Raw genomic sequence first — 20,212 nt, 5'->3', positions numbered from 1 at the left:
ACGAGCCCTTTTGTCAGTCACCCGGCAGGCGACATGACTGATACAAAGTTGCTGCGACACAAGCTAGAAAATGTATCTCTTCTTAAAGCTGTAGAAGCCTCTGTAGCAAAGCGGCTCGCGTCGCTTTCCGGGGGGGGGGGGAGGCTGTAAATTCCTTCCCACCCCACCCGATCAGTCCCAGGGAAAGTGAGATTTAGGAATCGATCTTTGAAAGACGAATAACTTTCACAAGAGCAACAACAACGGAGGGATGAAGGCAGCTTCTACAAGGGAAACTCGCTCAATCCAGCCTCTGAACGGGAGTTAGAACTAGATCCCACGCCCTCAAGTTGGCCCCTTCCTAAATTGCATCCGTCTAACCGTTTCCTCTTAAAAAAAAAAACCATGCTGGGATCCGAACAGGGAGGGTTCGATTCCCAAGGCAGCCCTGCCCGCCCCTCAAGACACGATCTCTACCTGTATCAAGGTAAGCGCCTGGGGAACCCCGTCCCACCCGCCCTTAATCCCACGCGAGGAAGTAAGGACACGCAAGCTTTCATCTCATGCAGCGAAAGATCGCAACGCTTTAACAGGGCAGCAAATAATCCATCTTGTCAGAGCAATAAGCAGCTTCTCTTCCCCCCTCTCCACATTAAAAAAACACACCAAAAAGCAAACAGAAACCTTATTAAGAGGCTCAAGGACTTGCCCTCTAGTTCTCAAGATTGGATTTTATTGCGTCTAGTAGGTTCTTCGCCAACTGCTTATTTGGATTATTTTTTTAAGTTGCACAGACTGATAAGCAAGGGCCATAAAAATTAACTCTCAAACTCTAACCCCTTTTAACAGGTCTTGGAAACATTTCACCACACGCTCCATCTTTGTGGCCGGAGTTTCTAAATATATATATTTATTTATATATATTTATATATTGAAAGACAATGACATCCTCTCCTTCCTTTTATTGGACGGGCAGGAATGCCGCAGGTTTTCGAGCTTCACGGAAAACTGTCTCAACTCCATAACAACCCCCCCCCCAAATTTTTGACACCCCACCCAAACGGCAGCGGTGTTAACGTTCCCCCCTCCCTCCTTCCGCCGGGAGACAGCTCTTTCCCCCTCCCCTCCGTTTGCGTACACACCCTTCTCGATCCAGTTTCCCTTGATAAAAACGCCCCAGCTTCCCCCTCCCCAAAAAACAATAGCCTAGAGAAATAAAGTTTAAATGACATTCAAAGCAAGCCAAGCTGCAGAAGTCCACCCATCCATGGCACGCGAGACATAAACCACTCCAAAATAACTCTCTTCTAAAGGCAAAAACGCGCTTAGCGATTTTTTAAGGAAAAAAAAAAACCCCAACCCGCCCCCTCCCGGCCTGATTTTTTTCTTTTTGCAAAAGGGGGGGTTCTCCAGCTACTCCAAAATATAGATTGACTGAGATGTCACGTGCCCGTAATGTTTTCAGCCTTTTAATACATATTGATCCGCGGATTTGTTTTGGGTTTTTTTCCCCAGCCTGGATCAGCTGAACACCGAGCTACTTTAGTTCCGTGGCCCCAAAGGCCGAAATGCTCTTGCGTTGCCTTTCTCTCTCTCTCTCTCTCTCTCCCTCTATTTCCCCTCCCCGCCCGCTAAGTTTTAAATTGGATTAAGCGAGGACTGGCAATGACCTGGAAGTGCCTCTTCTGCATATTTTGGCTCCGAAAAGGCACTTCGTCTGACTGTGGCTCCCTATTAATCCTTCTTTTATTCTCCGCCGTATGACATTTTAATTCCTCCCCAGAAGAAGAACGCTCCCTCGGTCACTCCAGCTCTTTTTACCCGTCCGCCTTCGGGACTCCGGTCAAAAAGATGGTGTGGCTTTTAGGGTTTTGGTCCCCACCCCCACCCCTGGACTCACCTTCATTTTTCTATCTCCGTTTCGACTTGCAATGGCCGGAGGAACAAGTCCCTCTGGGTCCGCTCCAGAAAATCGGCCGGTTAGGGAAAGAGTAGCAAGGAAGAAGGTGGAATCCGGAGGAAATCGGGGCTTAAATCCTGAAGGAGACGGACCAACCCGCGAAGGAGCTTGCTAGGGACTCCCGAAGCGGCGTCTTCACAAAATGAAAAATGAAAAAAAAAATCAAAAAGCAATCCTGCCAAGCTTCTCTCAGGCGACCCGGGGCCGTTCATTAAACTGGAAGCGGAAAAGTCCACTTGGTTGAGCCTTCCTGGGTGACAGCTCTCCCGCAAGGAGGACCGGCTGAAGGGGTCGTCCCCGGCTGTCACATCGCCGGCCGCGGCTGGAAAGCGTCAGTGGGAAAAAGGCTGGAGAGCTTCGGATCTAGCCGAGGTTTCAAATTCTTATTTGGGGAAGGGGGAAAAAAAGGGCGGAAATCCACCAACTTCCAGGTAAAACTCCCGTCTGCGCCTGCAGCGCCACTGCCGCCGCGGGAAGAGGTGGGTGAGGGGGGAGCGAGAGCGCAGCTTCGGAGGGTGTAAACTTTTTTCTCCCCTCCCCTGGCGTCTCTTCAGAGCAGCCCAGTGTGCGCGGGTGTCCTTCACCTTCCTTCTGCCTCCGCCGCCGTTTTTTCCCCTCTCTCCTCCTCCTGCCTGCTTCCCAGGATTTTCCTCTCACACTCGCGTTCTGCGCTGGAGCTGGGTTCCCGGTTTGCGGGGCTGCTGTGGAAGAGACGGGAGGAGGAGAGAGAGAGCGGGAGGGGCAGCCAGCGCTCCCTCCCTCCCCCCCTTTCTCCAGGCGCGGCGAGCGGCGGACGCTCAGAGCCAACGAGATGGCCTCTCCGCCTCCTTTTTCCCGCCCATCGGGCTCGAACGGGAGAGAAGGGAGGGGCAGAGAGAGAGCCACACGGACTGCCCGCCACCGGCTTTCCCGTCCAGTGTCTGGCTCGGGCTGAGCGGCTCGGGCTTGCTTTTGCGCACAGGCGGGGAGAGAGGCAGTGAGGGGAAACCCGGGAATCTACCAGGCCAGAGAGCAGACGGAGTCGTAGCTTGGGGCGCCGGGGGGGGGGGAACTGCCGCTGCTAAGAGAGGCGAAAAGGTGGCTGTCCGCGGCCTTTGCTCTGGGTAATTGCTATCTGGCCGCTACTTCCCTCCAGCTGCTTCTTTCCCTCCACCTTTGCTCCACTCAGCGACGCACACAACAGGTTTTTGTTTCCTTTTCAACCCTCCTCCTCCTCCCTGCCCGTGTTTATACACGTGCCGGCTGGAGGTAAAAGAGAGAGAGAGAGAGACGCGGCTCACAGGCTTATGAAGTTTATAAAGGCTGCTTTTAGTACCCGGCGCAGAAAAGATTCGAAGGATTCGTTGCTTCAGTTGTAACGGATCCAAGAAGATGGGTGGTTTTGGTGCCAACCTGAGTTATTTAAAAGTTCTGTTAGAGAAGAGCGGTTTATGAGTTGTACTTGAGTTAGAAAAGGAGAGGGAATAAAGAGGAGAGGTCCTAAAGGGAGGGGCAAGGATAGGGAGTCACTCCTCCCTTAAACATTTTTTCTCTCATTTATGACAGTTTCAAGTTAACAGTTGCTTGTCTTAAAAAGGCAATGAAGAAATGCTTCTCTGATACCCCACTTAAAATCATTTTAGTTTTAACTGGGGATCAAGTCTTTCCAAATCTGTTGGACTAGAAGACCTCCAAGGTCCCTTCCAAATCTGTAATTCAGTGGTCACAAATGCCTTGTATTCTAATTATCAGATGCATTTAAACAGCCACATGTGTTTTATGATCCTCAGAAGTGCAGTTATTCATGTTCCTGTTAGTGAACTGTATCACAGGTTAAATGCTCATATGACAGCATGAGTGCAATCAAGACTTTTTCCTCATTATTTTTTTATATGAAGTACTTCCATATACAGGTGATCCTCATTTAGCAACTGTCTTGGACAGCAACCATTCACAATGAGGATGCTGATGAAAAAGTGACATTATAACCAGTCCTCACCTTTATGACCTTCACAAGTTTATAAAACAAAGGAAAGCCAAAGATAGCAAGCATAGTCCCAGTTTTCCTTAGAGATCACTCTGCTTAACATCCGAGTTGCTGATCTAATGGCAGTCACTAAATAAATATTATTGTACCCTTTCAAATCATGGCTGGATAAACTGCATTGTAACAGTAAAAAGGAGAGTGTTGGTGAAAAAAATTGAGACTGTTCCTTGAATTTAAAGGGTGGATTCAAATCCATTCTTTTAATTAATAAGAATTCTGTTGGGAATTCTCAGCCACCTTTAGGAATATTTTAATTGCAGGGTTTGGGAATTCTCAGCCACTGTTTAGGAATATTTTAATTGCAGGGGTATTATTTAAATCAAGCAATTACTGTTAATGAGCTGGTAAGGTAGGATGAGCAGCAGGAAGTGAGGCTGGTGTGAATTCAGAGATAGCTTTCTGCATCAGGGTTGCCTTTGATCTTGATGTCTCAGTGGTGGGGGCACTGTTCCTGGGTTGGCATTGCCAGGAAGATTGGAGAGTTCCCTTTGTACTGTATTATCTGTATGTCCTACTAATGGAAAAAAATAGTCTAGATCAGTGATTCCCGACCATGGTAACTTCACGATGTGTGTGGACTTCAACTCTCAGAATTACCCAGTTAGCATGCCATCTAGGGAATTCTGGGAGTTGAAGTCCACCCCTTGAAATAGAATAGAATATAATTCTTTATTGGCCAAGTGTGATTGGACACGCAAGGAATTTATCTTTGGTTCATATACTCCCACTGTACATAAGGAGAATTTATTCATCAAAAATATACAAAAAGATACAACACTTAGTGATAGTCAAGGTTACTAATAAGCTATTAAACTGTATTAGGAAACAAAAACTATGAATTAAAAGATACAAACAACATGTTTATAGTAATAAATTGGAAGAGATAGATACTAGCAAGGAAGAGTAATAGTAATACTGTCTTAGTAAATTATTTGACAGTGTTGTGGGAATTAGTTGTTAAGAACAGTAATGAAATTGCGAAGACTGAGACGTTGACGTGATGTGCCAGTGCCTCGAGGCTGTTAGGGACTGGATGGGGGTTAACAAGCTTGTTCTCAATCCGGATAAGACCGAGTGGCTGGTGTGTTTCCCTCCTCCTAATTGGCCAAGTTTTCCATCTCTCAGGCTGGGGGGTCAAACAGTACGTCCCTCAGACAGGGTTCGCAATTTGGGAGTCCTCCTGGACCCACAGCTGACTTTTGAACACCACTTGTCGGCTGTGACCAGGGGGGCATTTGCCCAGGTTCGCCTGGTGCACCAGTTGCGTCCCTACCTGAACCGGGAGGCCCTCACAACAGTCACTCGTGCCCTTGTGACCTCTAGACTGGACTACTGCAACGTGCTCTACATGGGGCAGCCCTTGAAGAGCATTCGGAGACTTCAGCTTGTCCAGAATGCAGCCGCGCGAGCGATCGTGGGTGCACCTCGGTTCACCCACGTAACACCTATCCTCCGCGAGCTGCACTGGCTGCCTATTGGTCTCAGGATACGCTTCAAGGCGCTAGTCGTCACTTATAAAGCCCTTCATGGTATTGGACCTGGGTACTTGAGAGACCGCCTGCTGCCAATCACCTCCGCTAGACCGATTAGATCCCACAGATTAGGCCTCTTCCGAATTCCATCCGCCGGCCAGTGTCGACTGGCAACTACCTGGAGGGGAGCCTTCTCTGTGGCTGCTCGGACCCTTTGGAACGAACTCCCCGTGGAGATTCGACCCTCCAGGCCTTCCGCAAAGCCGTTAAAACCTGGCTGTTCCGACAGGCCTGGGGCTAAAGAGCTGTTGCCCCCATCTTGAATGGTGTGACTGTTGTGTGTTTTTAAATTATTTATTGTTATGTATTGTTATGTATCGTTTATTTTTTATTTTTTTTGTCTGTTACCCCCCCCCTTCCCTGATTTGATTTGTTAGCCGCCCTGAGTCCCCTTCGGGGGAAAAGGGCAGCATATAAATATAATAAATGAAATGAAATGAATGAATGAATGAATGAACACTGATCAAGATAACACTTCTGGTTGACTGAGAATATAGGAGTTATGGGTCATACTAGAACACAGGTGTCAAACGCATGGTGTCACCTTGCTGTCATGTTGCTTTGTGAAGTTTTTCCCATTCGCGGAGCTGGGGTGGAAGTGGCCTACATATGACACATCCGGCCTGCGGGCCACCAGTTTGATACCCCTGTACTAGAAGATGCCAGGTTGAAAAAAAAATGCCATTTTAAAAAAGTATATTATAAATACAGTACATGTTCCCAAGATGCTATGTTTTTTTCAGGCTTTAGCAGTGCTGTCAGGCTCTAATGTATACATTGTGAGCAGAACTGCTAAGTTTATGGTTAAGTCCTTTGAGCTAAGAACTTGTTATATCAAACAGATTGAGATTCTTGTAAGGTGATGTATTTATCTGAATGCTGATTCTTTTTTATTTACCACACATGCATTTTTTACTGTATTTTCCTTTATTTATTTTACTCTGGAATTAGATCCTATATTTTATTGTATTTTTATTTTATCTTTTGATGTGATCTTAAGACCAATCAATTCATAAACTATTATCACTACTGCCAATGCTCTCATTTTTCCTCCCTCTATACTGTCAAGTGAAGCAAAATGGTGGGAAAAGAAGAGAGAACATTATCTACGACAGCCAGAAGAATGTAGAGTTTAGCATTTTTTAAATTTATTTTTACCCTGCTTTTGTTATTTTTACATATAAATCAAGGTGGCAAAAACACTTTTGTCCTCCTACTCACACAGAAAATATTACATTTGATAATCCAAGTTTATCAGAAGAATTTGGAGACTGGATTGATTTATATAAAGTGCAAGAAGAAAGCAGATAAAGGTAGATTTTTCTCCACATATAGGCAGCCCTCACTTAGCAATGGTATTTGGAGCTGGCAACCCTGTCACTAAGCGAAGCAGTCATAAAGCATGTCACAGGACCGTGCCAACTTAAGATGACAACTGTAGCGGTCCCAGTTGCCATTGTTAGGCAAGCCCTGTGCAGCCACAGCATGGCCCGATCATGCAGTTGCCATTTGTGACTTCATCGTGGCTTCTCCATTGACTTTGCTTGTTGGAAGCTGGCAATGAAGGTCACAAATGACATTCATGTGACTGAGATGCAGCAAATGTCATAATTGTGAGCCAGTTGCCAAGTGTTCCAATTATGATCACATGACTAGAGAAATGCTATAACAGGAACCAGTTGTCAGTCCTCATTCAACGGCCTTATAACTTCAAACAGTCACTGAACAAGTGGTCGTTCACCAAGGACTACTAGTAGTATGGAAACGTGGACTCATTCAGTCAGACAGATTAACCAGCAGAGACAAGGAACAACCTTCCACGTGATATTTAGATGGTGACATTTTAAAAAAGAGAAATAGGCATAACCATGAAGGCTAAGTCTAGTAGTCTTATTAGGTTGACTTTAATCCCAATGCTATACTTTCATATGATAAAAGTATCTGATTTAACAGCATAGGATGCTAGTTTAACACAGCCCTGCCCTGTTCTGGTACATTTCGAGAACATGTTATATGAGTTAAAGTCCAATCTATCTAGAGAACACCAGTTTGTGAACCATAAACTTTAGTACAATCTTTTAATGATCTGGTAGGTACATAGGTAAGAAGAGATAGAGAGAGAGGTGATATCTGTCTGTCTGTCTATCGATCGATCGATCGATCGATCGATCTATCTATCTATCGATCTATCTATCGATCGATGTATCTCTATCTAGATAGGTGGGCAGGTGGGCAGGCAGCCAAACACACAACTTTTAAGATATGACTTGATATTTCTTTTATTTTAATCTCACAACATTGAAAGTAAAATGCAAGTAATCCATGGGTACATTTTTGTTGGAAAAAAAATCATGAGAAACTGATGTAAAATCTGAAAAATTAAAAGGAGGATGTTTTACTGGAATCTTTGTGCTAAATAATCAATTAAGAATTAAAACAGTTGATTTTAAACTATTTTTAAAGATTTTGGGAGATTGCCTTCTGAGTTCGACTTGGCTTTGGTATATGCTTGGCACAGTATATACTTGGCACATGAAATATGTATTAAGTAAACAGTACAACCTGGATTTCTTTAGCAACCTCTGAGGTATACTAGTCACAATTTTAACTTCTATAATAAATCTGTGCTTGAACAAACCCAAATGTTCAATCTTATAAGGCATTAAAAAGTCTTCCAGCTTGCTATTTAGCTCCTGGACGTTTCATTACCAAACTAGGTAATTTCAGTTCTGGTTTTGGGATGAAGTATCTTGTTTGTTTATATAGAACCTAGGTGATTAGTTGGTCTTGTGACTGGTTTAATCACTGAGTCACAAGACCAACCAACCACTCAGGGCCAATATAAACAAGCAAGACACTTCACCCCAAATCCCAACTGAAGATGATACCCAGTTTGATAATGAAAAGTCCAGTACATACACACACACACACACACACACACACACACACACACACACACACACACACACACACCTGTGAAAGGAAGAACTAGACTACCTCTTTTCAGCAGATCACTTATTTAAAAAATAAAACTAATACATCAATAAATGTTATCTTGCAAGTACCCCTAACTGCTTCATGTGAATTTCTCAGCATAGAAAATAGAAGTATCCATGACCCAAGGAAAAAGACCAAGCAACTGCCACCATATGTCATTGCATCAGTTGGAGCCATGAAAAGTGACATTAGAATGAGCTGAGAAGACCATTTCTTGTAGGATGCAAGAAGCAGCTATTTTTGCACTTGGCAGTTTGGTGGTACTAATTGCTGGTTACATTGAACTCTAATTGTACTGGAATATTATTGTATTTAATGTGACTTTTATGCATATTTTAAATGATTAATAATAGAGATGAGATTTTCAAATACAGAATTGCTATGCATTCATGTTGATGACAATTAGGAAAAAATAATAACCCAACACAATGGATAGGAAGTCAACCCTATCAAATAGTAGTGTTAAACAAACAATCATTTTTGGTTGATAAATTGATAAAGGGAATGCAGAACTACTGCGACAGGAATATTGTGTTTATGCCACTGAAGTTCAAGGATAGGGTGAATGCTAAGGACATAACTTATGGATTTACAACGTAGTTATATTATTCAGAATGTTTATGTACAATCTCATCATACACTTTAACAAACACAAAGCCTGTTTGCACTGAAAAATAAAGAAACCAACCGAAAGAGGTTTTTAAAAAAATACTTCCTGCCTAGAGAAAGCACGTCAATTTTATAGGGCAAGCATTTTGGACGCACAATCTCCATAAGCAGAGCATTCCCTGATCATTTCACATCTCACACCTGACTGCGGAAGGATATGAAAAAAAGCATGCGCACATGACTTTAACTTTTTAATACACTAACACAAAAAATATGCCTTTATATAAGAAGAAAGACATCAAAGAGATTATCAATTTCAGTGTAATTTTTGCAAAAGAGAAAAGATACATAAGAAGCAGTGGTGGGATTCAAAATTTTTTACTACCGGTTCTGTGGGTGTGGCTTGGTGGGCAGGTAGGGGAAGGATACTGTAAAATCTCCATTTCCTCCCAATCATCTGGGACTCAGGAGGCAGAGAATAGATGGGGGTGGGGCCAGTCAGAGAACTGGTATTTACCGGTTCTCCAAACTACTCAAAATTTCTGCTACTGGTTCTCCAGAACTGATCAGAACCTGCTGAATATCACCTCTGATAAGAAGTATCTGGGCATGCAACTCAGAATAATGCTTAAAGGATTACATTTGCAAGGGAAAGTGTAGATTCTTTTTTCCAAAGAGGAAAGCATAGATTTTGAATATTTTTTGTCTACCATTTATGAAATTATTTACAGGTGGTCGTCCTGGTGACCATGAATTATATACTAGCAGTATAGCTAACACCTAAATACAGACTAGGATGGATATTATTAGATTTTAATCCCTCTTCTTTTTCCTACAAACAACAAACCGGTGAGGTTAGTTCCAAGAGAATAACTGGTTCAAAATCACCCAAAGAGCTTGTAGGTCAAAAGGAAAGCCAGGACTAACAGTCTCCCGGTTTCTAAGCTGACATCTTAACCACTACACCAATTTTTAAATAATTACCATTGCCAACAGTAGTTGAGGTAGTGATTATATGTGTTGACCACAATGGTGACACTCCCCTTGTCTCATTGCTTCCTCTGTCCATTTTCCTTTTTTCCTCAATGGCGGGCGCTGGCTGGCAATTTCACATGGACAAATCTCGTGTGGACTGTCACTGTTCACTACAGTCACAGAAGCCTGAGAATATAAGTGATCTGAATTCCTTTTGATCTACTCACATTTTAGATTGGACTCCAGCCGGTAAACAAATTGGTTTTATTTATTATTGACAGCACGAGTAGTGCATTTCTGGAACAAGCATAATGGTGCATAACCCATAATGAAAAATAAATTATAAATCAAGCACTAATAAACAAAAACATTTTATTAACCTTGGATCAGAAGACAATAGTGAGTAAATTGAACCTGTACAAGAATGAAGCAGATGTTTACATATTTAATATAATCATACACCTGCCTTTCATAAGTTGGCAAGAGATTATGAAATTAAAATAAAACTGTTAATAATGAAATCCAAATGAATTTGCCTAAAGATTATCATACAATGTAATAACAGCAATGGTGGCAAAGAAATAAGAAAAATTAATCTAATGAATATTTGAGGAAAATGAAATAAAGTCATGCCATATTTCAATGAAGGAGGCTACTCTATCAATTAGGCACTAGTACAGGAAAAGCTGTATGTTATATTGCTAAATAGGGACGTAGTGGCTCAGTAGCTTAGACGCTGAGCTTGTTGATCAGAAAGGTGAGCAGTTCAAATCCCTAGTGCCACATAACGGAGTGAGCTCCCATTACTTGTCCCAACTTCTGCCAACCTAGCAGTTCGAAAGTGTGTAAAAATGCAACTAGAAAAATAGTGGGAAGGTAACAGCATTCCATGTGCCTTTGACATTTAGTCATGCTGGCCACATGACAGCCATTATGGATGACTTTCTCAACAAAACTCATTGTATACCTCCAAGTGGCAGTGTGCTACTTTTCACTTTCTAATATTTATCTCTAGCTTATAGGAAACAAAGTTCTGTAGATTTCTTTTAGTGAAATTTAATAACAAGTAATAGGAAGAATTATTAAAATAAGAAGGAAGGTTTTAATACAGAAGTCAAAAAATAAAGCAACAAAAAGCAGAGGAAGAAAAAATCAATCCGTTCACTTTAAGAGGAGAAATGAGAAACGTTGCAAGCACTTCAATCCACAAAGAAAAGTTACAAAGAAAAAAAAAAGCTTTCCATAGCAAGCCAATTAGGGTTAATTTCGCCACTCAGTTCTTTTGCTTAAGGATCTAATTTGGCTTTAAAGAAAAATTTCTTTGGGCAGTCTTTTGCAAAATAGAAAAAAATACCTCACCAGATGGACTCACTTTCTCTTTTCACTTCCTTCCTTCTGGAGCATCCTGATTTAATCAACCTGGGGGCTGCCTGTTTACCACCAGCTTGAAGCGCTTCCCTTGGGTCGATCAGGGACTTTGCAATGTCCCTGAGAACAGCAAGGCTTCGTCTTCCTGATCACCATCTCTACGGGACGGTTTAGGTCTCAATGAATCGTCCAGCAGCAAAAGTGTTCATGGCGGTCTCAGAGTATCGAGACCGCACATTGTGACATCGTGACATGGTCCTCCTCCTCCTCCGCCCCAGAGACTGGGTTTTTTGAAACAACATATCTCTTTTCTTTCCTTCTTTGACTTCATTGACTTTGTAGCTGAAGGGTTTGCAACTTGTTTACAGAAACTGATAAAGAGCCAAGGGCATGAATTGTTTTCACAGTTGCCTTTGAGAACTATTTTGGCAGGGGAAAGAAAGGGGAGGAAACAGAACCCTTCTCCTTTGAAGAGCATAAAAGAACTTGTGTTCAAGTCAATCTAAAATAAAAAATAAAAGAGGCCTGGAAAGCTAGAGTGGCAGTGGCTATTAGTTTTTCTTTCTTTCTTCTGTTTTGGAAACATGGATCAATATTCAGATGAGGAAATAAATAAAATAAAAAATAAAAGAGGCCTGGAAAGCTAGAGTGGCAGTGGCTATTAGTTTTTTTTCTTTCTTCTGTTTTGGAAACATGGATCAATATTCAGATGAGGAAACCTTAAAATTCCAAAATATTTTGGCTGGAATTCAAAATCTATTGGAAGGATACAGGAGAATTGAGAAGAAGTTGGAAAGACTAGTCTTCCTCACAGCAAAAGATGATGAGTTTGGAGCCTCAAAAATTAAAGGGGAGAATGAAGATATAGAAGATAAAGATAAGACAATAGATGAATTTATTAATGGAGCAAATGTGGGTGAAAGTGGATTGAAGGGAATATGGAAAAGGGAATTCGACGAATTGGAGCTCTACCCCAGGACACAGAAGAAAAAAATAGTAATGATGATGGACTTAAGAAGAGATTTTTTTTCAGAAGCAAGATTGAAAACTAAAGACAAGCTAATTTTAGTAGCAGCTGGTGGGCAACGAGATTACCTGAGAGATCCTTCAAGCAACAAAGTGCAGAGAGGAGTCTATAAAAACCTTATAAAGGAGATAAAAAGAAGACTGACACCACAATTGGCAAGAGAGATAAGACTGTTTTGTTACTGGAAAGATAAAGGTTGACAATGAAAGTTGATAATAAAAAATTAGTTGGTTTTGGTGATTAATAAGTAGGACTTTTGTAACTCTTAGATTGTTTTAGATTGTTACCAAATGTTTATTCACTAACAATTAATTAACTATAATAACAATAATTAAATGATAATGGATACAGCTTAATGATATATACATGTATTGGCAATCTAGTAAAAGAAATTTGAATATAAATTGCAAATTGTGACTTGGGAAAAAGACCTATAAATTTTATTAACAAATTTTTATTTAGATCTTGTTATAAAGGTGTAAGGTTTTTTGGGGGGAGGGGTCTGACGAGAGGAGATGAGACATAAATCGTAAATGATTTTTAGCCAATTATAATAACAACAGGGAAATGTCAATGGACATTGTTTAACAATATATTCATGCTATGATATTGGCAAAAGTAACTTGTATATAAATTCTAAACAGTGAGTTAGGAGGGAAAGGAGGGAAAGGTTTAGAAACTTTATTAATTGACTTTTACTTAAACGATGTTATAAAGGTATAATGTTATTGGAGGATTTTTTGAAATAGCTAATGAATGCCATTATATGGTTGTGTCTTCAAGTATGAATGATTTGAGGTAAAAGCATGTTCAAATAATTGTAGTCAAATGAGAATGGTGGTACATTGATAGTAAGATATACAAAGATTTTTTATTTAAAGCGTATAATCTAATACGAACTATAAGTAATGACTGTGGAAGAAATGCACGAAAGTTATCTGTAACCAATCGACATGCTTTCTACAAGATGTAATGAAGGATGATTCTTTTTTTGTGTATTTTTGTTCAATTAAAACAAAATATTCAAAAAAACCTCATTGTATAAACCAAACCACTAAAAGAACACAAAAAAAATGCTATAGGGAATCATTGGGGGGTTTAGGTAGGTCTATGCAGTAATTTTTCCTAATACTTCAAATTATATGTACTTTCTGGTTATAGCAAAAGTGAAAAGGAAGCATAGTGTGGTCCTTAAAATATGTTTGAAGAGAAACATCTAAACATGATGTCTCATTCAAAAACCAAAAAATATCCATGTGTTTTGAATATGCTTCCTGCAGCTATGCAATAAGAAACAAATCCTTAAAGCATTATTTCCAAGGAGATCAAGAGCAGAAATAGATGCATTTCAGATGAGAACTTCTCTTCCTGTCCATTAGATTATAAGAAAGGATAACTTTATGAAATGCATGACATGGAACACAACAGTCACACCAATATAAGGCACACTATGGCTGACACCATCTTTGTTCCTCGAAACAGATATACCGTAAATGTGCAATGAATAATGCACTGCAAAGCACAATTGTGCTAAAGTTTGGCAGTGTCTCATTATCTATGTGCCCTACAGCTAGAGTGAATTTATATTGGAGACAGTAGAGCAACCCTATCGGCTAAGATCAGTCTACTGTATATATTCACCAGTAATGTGACTTATTCTGATAAATGTAAGAAGATGAAGTTTTAAGTGGGATCCAGTTCAGGCATTCTCTATTTCATTCTTGCTTGATGAAAATCTATTATACAGAACATTAGAGTTCTAAGCATATTTTCTTTAACTTTTGTTACTGATTAATTTCTAAGGGTGGAGAAAGGGAAGCACCATGACTCACTAGAAATTTTTATTTATGATCTTCAGGCTTTTGCTCCTGTTTTCAGAATATAGACTGCTTATAACCATTGTGAATAATAGAGGACTGTGTTTATATGCAAAAATGATAAAGTTCTCAATATATTCCAGAAGCAGGAAGAAGAAACATACCAACCGAAAATTTTAACTACATTTTCACCTGTTTTTAATTTTGCTTTCTGTCCTTTTATATGGCTTTTATCTGTAAACTGCCCAAAGTAATCCAGAGAGTGAGATGAGTGTGTGTAAATTTGATGTATAAATAAATAAACCAAAAGATGTTGGACTTTTAGTACAATAAAGAATGTTTATTCCAGGATCAAAACTTAAACTGATTCTAGGGCATAAATTCTGAATTAAACTGAACCAAAAATACAGTTGTATTGTAGTCTTTTGTTTTTGTTTTAAATCTTAATAGGTCACTTCATAGGGGAAACTGACGTTGAGCAAATGCAATCTTCTTATTATATTGAAATCATCTAGAAATCAGCTCCAAGTACATACTTTCATCTTGTTAAATAGAATAAAAAGATAAATAGGTAAACACATTATGTGCTGTAAGTTTATATACTAATTCACATTAATATTTAATCCACACTCTATTTTTAACCACTTGCACCAAAACTTCAGCTACATACTTGAATGATTTAGCTGACTTACAGGGCATGCTTCCTTTTAGCCTAGTTTCTTTCTCTCAACTGTCTCCCGCCAGTGCTCTTTAATGGCCTGAGCAATAAATGTGGTTGAACCACTTTCAAATACTGTACAGTAACATTGCTAATGCATACTGACGCTAGCAACCATGAGTTTGTGCTGGGGGGCAGAACATGACATTTGAAAAACATATTTCACACATATTTTACTGTTCTATTTTATATAAGGAGTCCCACGTTACAGTTCGGACAATGTGCCATATGTTTGAAATACAAAGGTTTGCTGATGTTGATGGCAAATACTCTGTGGAATAAATTCGGTAAAGGTAGACTTTGTAGAACAATAAAGAGTAATCACACCAGGAGAAAAGAATTACAGGCTTAGAAGAAACAGAAGCTGAAAGAGAGATGGGTGATGGGTCACATATGCAGAAGCAGCCAGATTTCTTTCCTTCAGGATGCGTTTCTCATGCTGAAGAGCAACAATTTGTTCTAAGGCTTATGTAGGTGTGGGTGGAAAGTGATTTATTACTACTGATCACTCGAGGCTCTCTGGCTTGAAGAGAGTTTCTTAAAGATTTTATCAACTGGAATAAAACTTAGAGTTATTGCAGTTAGCAGCCCTCATAGTTTAGTACAAAGGAACAGAAGGAACCTGAGTCTTGAGAAAAAGGAGCAATCTTTTTCTGAAGGTTTAGGTTCAAAGGCAAAAGAACCTGACAAATGTTATTAAAACACACTGATACACATAAGTGTTTATTATTGTTAGTTCATTATCGTGAAAACACACCCTAAAACAGTGTTTCTCAACCTTGTCAACTTGAAGGTGTCTGGACTTCAACTCCCAGAATTCCCCAGCCAGCAAATGCCCTAAAATATAGAATTTTGATTTCAATTTGGTAAGAATCAGGCATGAAATCCTCTTACTTTCTCTACCGGTTCAGAGCTGGAATGTACAGAGTGTCCATTATGAAGTCTGGGCATGTAGGCGGAGCCTCCTGTTGCCATCACTAGCGGTTTGCCTGAATCGGTGCGAACCAGCAGGACACCACCTTTGGTAAGAATCTGTTTATCTGAGTTTCTAGTATTCATTGCATGCCACTATCCAATTTTTTTAAAATTAAGCCAACACCTTTAAAATAAAACAGGTTATGGAGCCGGAGTTGAATACAGCATTGAGGTAGATATTCTATTATATACAGGAAATAACAACTATCTCATTATAGCTTAATAATAATGACAAAAAAAACCTGAAACTAACTTTCCTAAACTTTCACAGCATTCAGGAAAGGAGATTTACATACACTGTTTTCTAATCCATGCTAATTATACTCATTAGATCAGCATATCGAGTACGGTAATGCAATATAATATGCATTTGGTGGATGGCAAAATTCTAAATTCGCACGATATTGCAATTAGTCTTACATAAATATATATTTGAAAACTATTAGTTAACATTTGAATAATTAGCAAGGTTGGGTGCCGTCATTGTCTCCCTGAGTTTTTGGCCTATCCTATCATCATACTTTGTGTGATGATCAATTTATACATGAACTCAGCATTTCAATATATAATGCAGAAGGTTGGAAAGTATTTGTACAATTAGATACTGTAATATAAACATTTTTGATATTAAAACAGAAACATACATGTCTAATAACATGCCTATACTACTATCTAATATAATAGTAATAGTGATATAGACATTATATTAAAGCATGTGCAGTAAATTCATAGAAATGAATGCAGAGAACAGAGTTAATATCAACAGGGCAAAGAAAATAGACAAAAGGAGCCAGACAGATTAGATAATAGGGCAGAAAACAATGAAGGCTTTATTATAAACCCCTCTGGAATTAACGGCAATCTTTACACTGATATTAGAGAGTCTGTGGATTATGCGCAAAAGACAATTAATTTGGAAAGTTTTGTGAAAGCAAGGGTGAGTTAAACAATTTTTTGAGAGAGAGAGAGGGAGAGAGAGAGAGAGAGAGAAGGAATCACCAAATGAGGATTTGGGACAAATCCCTAACATAAAAAAAAAAAAAGCAACCTGTGTTAGCAGTGTGGCACAGTGCAAAGGTACATAATTTGTCCCAATTTTAATTATGTTTATTATGTTTCTTAAAAAAGAAAATGACATACATTTTTTAAAATCAATGGTAGACACACAGAAACAAAAGTTCACCCCAATGCAAACACATACATTTTGCTGGTGCAGCCAAAGCCCAATCAAACTGAGAGACCGCCTACTGCCAATTACCTCCACTCGACCAATTAGATCCCATAGATTAGGCCTCCTCCGAGTTCCATCAGCCGGTCAATGTCGACTGGCAACCACGCGGAGGAGAGCCTTCTCGGTGGCAGCTCCGACCCTATGGAACGAACTCCCCGTGGAGATTCGTACCCTCACCACCCTCCAGACCTTCCGCATAGCCCTTAAAACCTGGCTGTCCCGACAGGCCTGGGGCTAAAGACCTTAACCCCACCCGAATTGTATGAATGTTGTGCTTTTAACAATGTATTGTCTTATGTGTTTAACTTGGTTTGTCCTCCCTCCCTTGAACTGTGAGCCGCCCTGAGTCCCCCCAGGGAAAAGGGCGGCATACAAATAAAATACCTATACCTATACCTATACCTAAATTGCCTAAGTACTGAAGGAGTTTGTCCTGCCTCTAAACTCAGAGGGCGAACTTGATTTATAGCTTCAGTGGTATCTGAATATAACACTTACTACCATTGTGAAATTAATTCCTGAGCAAAAAATACAGAATATGTTGCTTATAAAATATTTTAAAAATCCCTTCCCCGAAAATCTTTCATTTAAACTCTGCAGTGGAGAGAAGCAGCTTCTGGTAGATGGATTTTGCAATAAATATTGGGAGATGGGGCTGATTTCAGAGGGCAAATCCGCTTTATATAAAGTGGCCAGGACAATGTCACATATGCAGACAGCTTCACAGGGAAAAACAAGTACATTTATGACAAATATTTGGCAGATAATTGTTTTTAAAATACTATCTACTTTGGCTTATACTAATTTTTTTGTATGCACATCTCAAAATGTTTGAAAGCAAACCACCTGGGCATTTTCAGCAAGGAGACACTAAGGATTGCATGTGGTCTTGGATCTCAGGTTGCCCACCTCTGTTATCATCTATTCTACATGCAACTCAAATAGATGTTATCTCTATGACCCTCTTTATTATTCTCATAACACTCGACAATCATATGGTGTCTATTTCCTCCTTCCTTGCTTGTTTCCTTTATGTCTGTTCTCTAAAATCCAAGGCAAACCTCCATAAAAAGAGGTAGTTCTCTTACCCGGAAAAAGCACCTGTGTGAAGGCAACAGAAACAAGGAAGAAAGAAGCAAAAGAAAAAAAAAGCTCATTCATTTATATTATATTTGTCTCCATGTGTCTTATTTATTCCTGAAGAAAATATCTGATATCTGGGTTTTTGTTTGCTATTCATGTCAAAAATCTACATTACCACCTATGCACAGTCATGAAGTTCAGCAGAGAACATGGCTAAGTGTATTCCACAGCTTAATTAAATTCACAGGATGGTTTTGGGAGCAACATCAATAAGTATGCAGTAGAAATTAATCATTCGTTCTAATAGTGATTTCAGGTGAGAAACACTGAGAGAAAAAGAAGCCTAATTAAAACCATTGAGAAAGAAGAAAGGGGGAGTAGTTCAGGAGTAAGTAGGACATTTAAAAAAATTAATAGGTGGCAATACCTGTAAGAGAAACCTATACGCTCAGCATAATATTTTGACAGTGAAAAAATAATGGAATACAGCAATACTTTGTAATTTATAGTGCAGTCTTGTGTATATATTCTTAGAAATAACTTTCAGTGGGTTTTGTGAAACTGGCTTTTATATTATTCTTTCTTTCACAGGATTGAGTAGGGGGACAAATGTATTATCTGTTCCCCTGACAAAGTTGAAACAAGAATTTTGTGGAAACCTTTGCAAGATAATATTGAAATGGGATGAAAAGCTATGCATATTTGAATAGGTTTCTCTAAGATTTTTATAAAAAGTATACAGAATGTCCTATTATGCATGTAATAATAAAATATTGTTGCCTGTTTACATGACCAAATTTGAGTAAAGTAGTAAGCAAAACTATTTTTGATAAAAGGTTAGAAGTGAAGGACTAAGAAACCTGAAATACTAAAATTTTACCCCTGCATTATTTCATTTTATTGTGAATACTATATAAGTAGAAGTAAGCAAAGCTTCCCATTACATTACTTCACTCCTCTACCTAAAATAGAAAAAAATGTATATTTATTGACAATTATTTTAATTATGAGATTTTGAAATTGTTTGCATCATTTGCTTTCTTGTGTGTCTTATTTTAATTGCAGATCATACAGGGAATCCTCTACTTCCAATCACAATTGAGCTCAAAATTTATGTTGCTAAGTAAGGCAGTTGTTAAGTGAGTTTTGCCCCATTTTACAACTTTTCTTGCAACAATTGTTAAATGAATCACTGCAGTTGTGAAATTAATAACACTAGTAACATGGTTGTTAAATGAATCAGGCTTCCCAGAAGGTCTTTGCTAATCAGAAGGTCACAAAAGGTAATCACATGACCCTGGACACTGCAACCATCATAAATATGAACCAATTAAGCATCTGAAGTCACATGACCATGGGGATGCTGCAATGCTTCATAAGTGTGAAAAATGGTCATTAGCTACTTTTTTCAATGCCATCGTAACTTCAGAAGGTCACTAAAAGAACCTTTGAAAGTCGAGGACTATCTGCAGTTACTTTTAATAAAATTATTTTAAAATGAGAAATAGAAATTCCAAAACTCTTTTAAAATGAAAGCATGGGAATTCAAATCAAAATGGCATATCTTTGCTAAAATACTTGCTGGAAGTTTTGAAATGTTTAGAAGAAATAAGACATTGAGATATATCTGCTGACTATCATGACTGGCTGCACTGCATCCATTTTATGTTAATCTAACAAAATTAAATTATCCTGATCTCTTAAGTATTCTGTTTTGGACTGGTCAGATGAAAAAAAAAACCATTGTTAAGAGAGCTTCAATAAAGTACATTTAATTAAAATTCTGATCAAAAGCTGCATATTACAAATATATCCATGAAAAATTTAAGTATAGCAGCACATTTGGGTTGGTGAGGTTTTATTTTTAAAAACACTTGCAATGTATATGATTTCTCAGAATTATGTCCCTCTGGAA

The 20,212-nt window shown here is 39.3% G+C and overlaps 1 protein-coding gene and 1 long non-coding RNA gene across 3 annotated transcripts in view; one reads left to right on the top strand and one right to left on the bottom strand.

Moving 5' to 3' along the window:
• The window catches only part of NR3C2 (nuclear receptor subfamily 3 group C member 2), a 164,724-nt gene extending 162,042 nt beyond the window's left edge, over positions 1–2,682 (bottom strand). The window contains exon 1 of one of the 2 annotated variants that reach the window (XM_087724320.1): positions 1,880–2,682. The gene's annotated coding sequence lies outside the window, so the exon portion shown is untranslated. The remainder of the gene's footprint in view (positions 1–1,879) is intronic. The other variant, XM_087724321.1, reaches the window with a different exon arrangement.
• Positions 78–20,057, top strand: LOC148043820 (uncharacterized). The gene is made up of 3 exons (XR_015697878.1): positions 78–466; positions 15,920–16,032; positions 19,363–20,057. It is a non-coding gene; the product is annotated as an uncharacterized LOC148043820 (long non-coding RNA).
• Positions 20,058–20,212: the final 155 nt, after the last annotated feature.

This window comes from Thamnophis sirtalis, unplaced genomic scaffold (assembly GCF_051295495.1).
Source record: "Thamnophis sirtalis isolate CommonGarterSnake01/CBP01778 unplaced genomic scaffold, rThaSir2_p1.2 scaffold_10, whole genome shotgun sequence".
NCBI lineage: Eukaryota > Metazoa > Chordata > Lepidosauria > Squamata > Natricidae > Thamnophis > Thamnophis sirtalis.
Note: the sequence above shows the minus strand (reverse complement) of the source record. Positions and strands in the feature narration are given on the sequence as shown.